Consider the following 6627-nt stretch of genomic DNA (forward strand, 5'->3'; position numbering starts at 1 on the left):
TGTGTCTCAATCTTTTGCTGTAGGGGCATGGTAATTATGGGAGGGGGTGAAGAGAACTCTAGTGCTGCATGAAACAACTCCGCAACTGAATCAGCTACTAGATAGAGTAACTATGCTCTGTTGGGGTACATTTATTAGTGGCATTTGGAATTGTACTGGGATTTAACTTGGTTTCAAAGCTTTGCATAAGAGGGCCTAGTTCAGTATTGTGCTATTGTATTCAAAGCCAGCTTTTGTTCAGTACCAGTGAAAACATTTCCTGGCATTTTGTTTTGATGATTTGTGCCTTTAAATGAGAGTAGTTGTTGAGTTTCCATTTTAATTTGATGGACATTTGGTATCATGTCTCTTCATTACTGTATTCTCTTGTATTGGGATTTCTGCAGTCTCCGAGAAGATTCTGGGAGGCAGAGGTAGTGAACCTCATTGTGAGAAGGCTGCGGTTCGACTCCATTTCACTGATTAAAGCTATTGTTCACCGACTGAAGCATTGAAGCAAATACAGAAGGTGTATGCCTTTTGATTGCCGGTTAGATGGCTCTGCTGCCAGAGAAGGAAAGGCCTGCTGTTATGCCTGGGGATTATTACCCAGGTTTTCTGCATTTCGGATATGGACTTGGACTATAGACTACTTTTGTCTTATTCTGTGTTTTTTTGCCTGACCTTTCTTGTTTTCCTTTTTGTGTGCATGGTGAGGAGATTGATGATTGTGCTGCTGTTCTTTACTTTTCTTGGTTTTGTGGCTATCTGGAAAAGAATGAACCTTTTAATATCCTAATCAAAACTTAACAGATGGTGGGCAAAGCAAGTTGAAATGCTGTCAATTGAAAATAAAACACTGGAGCAAACATACAATTGGGGAGGCAGTCACGATTGAAAGGTGGAAATAAATCAAATACCAAATAATAGGAGAATGAGCACCAAAGGTGAAATGACAGTTCCATTGTGATTTAATGTATTTGATGGGTTAGTGAGGCTGAAGGTCCCTTAGGCCAAACTATGCTGACTACTTTTAACAATCAGATTTTGCATAGTAATCTTCATCACTGTTTCAAACAAATGTGTAGGTGAAAAAGAGGGTTAAATACTAAACAATAAGATATATCATTCTACTACCTTATGTAATAGATTCCTAGAGGGTTTCAAAATCTAGTTGGATGTTGAATTGAAGTGCTTTAAAATAGTAACTTGACAGTCCAGTATCATCTTAGTAAAAATCAGGGAATGGTCCAGCAGGAATCTTGTCTGCCTATTGACTTGACTTTATTTCTTGCATCCTTCACATACAGGAGTAAAAATCTTTACGTCTCTGTCTAAATGTTCAATGTGCAATTTATAGTAATTTGTAATAAATAGTATGTACAACAAGACAGGCAGTGTAGCATAGAAATGCAATTGAATCAGTGTGAATTAAAGCGGTCTGGTGGAAGAAGCTGTCCCAGATGGTAGCAGCTGAACAGTTCGTGGTTGGGGTTACTTGGGTCCCCAGTGATCCCATGGGCCCTTTTTTTTTTAATGCACCTGTCGCTGTAAATGTCCTGAATAGTGGGAAGTGCACATCTACAGATTCACTGGGCTGTCTGTACCACTCTGCAAACAGTTCCCATACCAGGCAGTGATGCAGCCAGTTGAGATGCTCTCAATAACATCCCTGTAGAAAGTCCTTAGGATTTGGGGATTCATGCCAAATTACTTCAACCGTCTGGGGTGAAAGAGGCACTGTTGTGCTTTTTAACCACACAGCTGTTATGTACAGATCTCGTGAGATCTTTGCTGATGTGTATGCTGAGGAGCTTAAAGCTGTTCACCCTCTAAACCCCAGATCCATTGATGTCAGTAGGAGTTAACCTGTCTCCATTCCTCCTGTAGTCCACAACCAGCTCCTTTGCTTTTGCAACATTGAGGGAGAGGTGATGATTTCCTCTCTGTAGGCTGCCTCGTTATTTGAGAAGAGGCCAATTATCAGCAAATTTAATTAGCAGATTGGAGCTGTGAGTGGCGACACAGTCGTGGGTGTACAGAGAGTAAAGGAGGGGGCTGTTGTGTTGAGGGGCAGAAGTGAGAGAGCCCACTCTTGCCACCTGCTGGCATTCTGACAAAAGTCCAGGATCCAGCCACATAAGGCAGGGTGAAGGCTGAGGTCTCCGAGCTTCTTGTCAAGCCTGGAGGGAATTATGGTGTTGAATGCTGAACTGTAGTTCTAGAACAGCATTCTCACATAAGCATCCCTCTTCTCCAGATGTGTAAGGATGGTACGTAGAGCTGTGACCATTGCATCATGGTGTCATCTATCTATTGGTTGTGTTGGTAGGTGAATTGTAGGGGGGACCGTATGCTGCAGATGTAGTCCTTGACCAGCCTCTCGAAGTATTTGCTTATTATTGAGGTGATGCGACAGGACGCCAGTCATTCAGGCATGTGACTTTGGTCTTTTTAGGTACAGGGACAATGGTGGATGATTTGAAGCAGGAGGGCACTCTACACTGGAAGAGGGAGAGATTAAAAATGTTAGTAAACATACCTGCCAGTTGTGCCACACGTTCTGAGTACCCGCTCTGGGATGCTGTTCATTCCCACAGCCTTGTGACTGTTCTCTCATTGGAAACATCTGTGTACTTCAGCCTCAGAGATGACCAAGGTGAAGGTCTCTTCAGCAGCTCTCCTTGGGGGCTCGGTGTTGGCAACGTCGAACCGAGCACAAAAAAGATTTCTAGCTCATCTGGGAGAGAGAGGCAGTGATATTGGGAGCTCCACTACGCTTTGCTTTCAAGTCTACAATGGTGTGCAGACTTTGCCATAAGCTACGTGTGCTGTTGGAGAGTTGTCTGAATCTTGTCCCTGTATTGTTGTTTCACTGCCTTGATGACTTTGTGTAGATTGTAGCAGCATTTCTTGTTCCTGTTGGTGAACAGCAACGTAAGCTGTCTTGCATGATTAGTACAGCACGCACGGAACTGTTGATCCAGGGTTTCTGGTTTGCATTGGCCTGGACCGATTTTTTTTCTTTTTTGGGATCCTTCTAATGACCTTCTACATATAAAGCTCAACAGTATGGACTTCAGAAGCATATTCAAAGTGTAAAGTTAAGATGATATCATTGTAGGTTTTGTTAAAATGCCACCATTTCTCAAGAACCCTGGCTGTAATTGTTTAAAGGTACAAAATGCTGGAGGAACTCAGTAGGTCAGGCAGCATCTAAGAAGGGAAATAAACCCTCCATAGACACTGCCTAACTTGCTGAGGTCCTCCAGCATTGTATGCTTCTTGTTCAATATTTCCTGTAGTATCTCTCGTCTCTGTGGCTGTTTTAACATGTTAATTTCAGTAATTATGTAAAATGAAAAGGTGATTCCATTTTCTGCTTGCTGGTTTCTATTTTCATATAAAGCTGAAAGGGAAGGGGAGTACAGGAATGGTTACTGAAGTCTCCAGAATAAAACAGTTTAGAAAGGGATAAGAATTTACTTTCGGGCAACACGGAGACCAAATTGAAAAGGGTGGTGAATATAGGACTGATGGTATTCTATGAATGTACGCAGTATACAAAATAAGGCAGATGATCTTTTTAACACAAATAGAAATTGGCAGGTATGATTGAAAGAAGATCACAGCTGGGAGCTTAACATCCAGGAATACACATTGTATTAAAAGTACAGGCTGGTGGGCAGAGGGGGTGGAATGGCTTTGTTGGTAAAAACAGAAATCAAAGCCTTAAAAAGAAGTGACATAGGATCAGAACATGTAGAATCCCTGGGTGGTAGAGGAAAAGAAAGTGCAAGAGCTAAAAATACTCTGAGTTGTATACAAGTCTCTGAACAGTAGCCAGTATGTGGGGTACAAATTACAATGGGAGATGGAAAAGGTCAATGTTATGATGCTCACTAGGAATTTCATTATGCAGATAGATGGGGAAAAATCAGGTTTGTGCTGGGTACAAAGAGGATGAATTAGTAGAATGCCCAGAAGATGGCTTTTTAGAGCACTTTGTGGTTGAGCCTGCCTAGGGAAAAGGCAATTCTGGAATGTGTTGTATAATAAACCAAATTTAATAAGGTAAAGGAACCTGGAGGAAGCAATGATCATATGCAGTGAAGCAAAATTCACCCTGCAGCTTGACACTAACCGGTATGACGGTAGAGCAGCAACAGCTTGTGTTTCTAAGAATAATTTGGAAGACACAGGTTCATCCCAAAGAAGCATTTTAAAGGGAGAATGAGACAATTGGCAGCATAATGCAAGAGAGGGCTTACAATGTAGCAGAGATTAGTGGGAAGCTTTTAAAAACCAACAGAAGGCAACGAAGAAAGCATTAAGAGAACAGATGAAATATGAAGGTAAGCTAGCAAATAATATAAAGGATTCAAAAGGATTTTTTCAGATATATAGAGTAAAAAGATGGGCAAGAACGGACAGACTACTGGAAAATGACACTTGAGAGATAATAATGGGGAACAAAGAAATAGCAGACAAACTGAATAAGTATTTTGTGTGAGGATTCATTGTGAAAGACACCAGCAGTATGCCAGAAATTCAAGTGTCTAGGTAGAAGTGAGTGTAGCTATTACTAAGGCAAAGCTGCTTGAAAGCTGAAAAGTCCGAAGGTAGATATTTGGACCAACTGGACTACATCCTAGGGTTCAGAAAGCGGTAACTGGAGAAATTATGTAGGCACTAGGGATCTCTCAAGAATCACCAGGTTCTGGAAATGTCTATCCACTACAAAGCAAGATACAAACTTGTGGTATTACAGGAAAAACTAGCATGGACAGATGATTGGGAATAAAGGGCACTTTTTCTGGTTGGCTGCTGGTGACTAGTGGTGTTCTGCATTGGTTGTTGCTGGATCCATTACTTTGTACGTTAAATGTCAATGATCTGGATGATGGAATTGACGGCTTTGTGGCTAAGTTTGCAGACTATGCAAAAATGGTTGAAATGGCAGATGGAATACAATGTAGATAAGTGTATAGAAACAGAATACAGGCCCTTCAACCCACAATGCTGTGCCAAACATGTACTTTAGAAATTACCTGGGGTTAACCATAGCCCTCTATTTTTCAAAATTCCATGTACCTATCCAGGAGTCTCTCAAAAGACCGTATTGTATCCGCCTCCACCACCGTTGCCAGCAGCCCATTCCATGCACTCGCCACTCCCTGTGTTTTTAAAAAAACAGCAGCTTACCCCTGACATGTCCTCTGTACCTACTTCCAAGCACCTTAAAACTGTGCCCTCTCGAGTTAGCCATTTCAGCCCTGGGAAAAAGCCTCTGACTATCTACACGATCAATGCCTCTCATCATCTTAGACACCTCTATCAGGTCACCTCTCATCCTCCGTCACTCCAAGGAGAAAAGGCCGAGAGTTTACTCGACCTATTCTCAAAAGGCATGCTCCCCGATCCAGGCAACATCTTTGTAAATCTCCTCTGCACCCTTTCTATATTTCCACATCCTTCCACAGTACTCCAAGTGGGGTCTGACCAGGGTCCTATATAGCTGCAACATTACCTCTCTGCTCCTAAACTCAATCCCAGAGTTGCTGAAGGCCAATGCAGTGTATGCCTTCTGAACCGCACATTCAACCTGTGCAGCAGCTTTGAGTGTCCTATGGACTTGGACCTCAAGATCCTTCTGATCCTCCACACTGTATGGTCGTGCACTTTTGTAGTACGATTAAAGATGTAGACTATTTTCTAAATGGAAGCAAATTCAGAAATCGGAGGTGCAAGGGGAGTGCTAGAGCAGTATTTATACAGTTAGAGCAGTATTTTTACAGTTAATTAGTAGTAAAGAAGGCAAATGTAATGTTAGCATTTGTCAGACTGCATTTAGAATACCTTAAGCAGTTTTGGATCCCATATCTAAGAAATAATGTGCTGACATTGGAGAGCATCCAGAGGTTTGCGAGAATATTTTGTTATAATGCAATAAGGTACATTTTGGTGGGCTGCAATCATTTCGGGAAGATGTTTGTTTGTAAGGCAGTGTGAAAACTTTGGGAATTTTGGAACTTGTAATTGTAAGCATCTCTTAGGCGCTCAGCAGGGGCCAATAAAAAGTGAAGTATAAGTGGAGCAGCCAGGCTTGGGCGAGAACAGTTGCAGGCTAGAATTTAATCTTGAGAAGTTAGAGGCATAACAAGTGTAGGCAGGGTAGTAGTTTAGGCAGTAGAATGCTCCTTCTGTGAGATGTGAGATTCCAGGGTGTTAAGTCCCGATGATGACTACATCTACAGGAAGTGCATCCAACTGCAGTTCCAGACAAGTAATGGAATTGGAACTCAATGTACTCAGGCCCAGAAGGCAGGCTGAAAACCACCTAGATGAGATTTTTACTTGCACTCAGAGTTCAGGCTTCATGTGTGACCACCAGGAGAAGTAAGGGAAGTAAGCAGTCTGTGTAGGGTTTCCTTCAGCAACAATTATACCTTTTTGGATACTGCTGGTGTGGGGATGACCTATCGGGGCACAGCAGCAGTCAGACCAGTGGCAAGCTCTGAGGCTCAGCAGGGAAAGTTAAATCAGATAGAGCAATAGCGAAGAAGACTTGGTGGGGAGGACGCGGCTGGATAGGAGATTCTGTGACCATGAAAGAGATGCCAGGATGGAGTGTTGCCTCCCAGGTGC

Source organism: Hypanus sabinus, chromosome 20 (genome assembly GCF_030144855.1).
Source record: "Hypanus sabinus isolate sHypSab1 chromosome 20, sHypSab1.hap1, whole genome shotgun sequence".
Classification (NCBI taxonomy): Eukaryota; Metazoa; Chordata; class Chondrichthyes; order Myliobatiformes; family Dasyatidae; genus Hypanus; species Hypanus sabinus.